Source organism: Fonticula alba (genome assembly GCF_000388065.1).
Source record: "Fonticula alba strain ATCC 38817 unplaced genomic scaffold supercont2.4, whole genome shotgun sequence".
Taxonomy (NCBI): domain Eukaryota; order Rotosphaerida; family Fonticulaceae; genus Fonticula; species Fonticula alba.
The window spans coordinates 1566065-1566775 of NW_009242974.1; positions in this window are offsets into that span (position 1 = coordinate 1566065).

Consider the following 711-nt stretch of genomic DNA (forward strand, 5'->3'; position numbering starts at 1 on the left):
AGCTTAAAAAGCCCACGCCCAGGCGCTAGTCACCGCCGCCATGTTACCTCCGGGGGGGGGGGGGGGGGGCCTGGGCCGAGGGGAGGCGGGCCGGGAGAGAGACACACCTACACACTGGGTAAAATTCACCTGCCCGCCGCGGCCCTCCTTGCACCACTCTACCGGCACACTGCCACCGCCATCGGCCCAGGATACGCACGGAAGATCTCCCGCGGGCGCTCCCGGCCGGCCGCCCGGCCGCAGGCATCCCCTTTCCCAGTGCATGCCCCGAGGGGCGGGGGGGGGGGGCGGAGAAGGCCCGGACACGCTCTCTCGTGTGGGGACATGTGTAGAGGGTGTCCTGGCGGCCCGGCCACCAAGCCGGGGGTGGCGGAGGGGGGGGGGGGTTGGCCTGCGATCGTGCATGTGCACACCACCCCCAGCCACTCCGGCCCGGAGGGGCGGGGTGCCGCCGCCCAGCACATGACAGACCGTCCTGCGCCTTGCGCCGAGCCCTCCTGGGGGGGGGGGCCCCCCGTCCCCCCCCCCCCCCCGAGAGTGTGAGTTTGGAGGACGGGAACATGCTTCCTCCCTTGGTGTGCTTGTCGCCATAAAAATGCATCCTTTTCAAGGCCGTCTACGGGACCTGCGCAAGGGCTGACGCTAGGTCGTGTTTTTTTTTTCCGCCAAAGTTAGCGACCCTGCCTGCCCCCCTTCCTCTCGCCGTCCGCC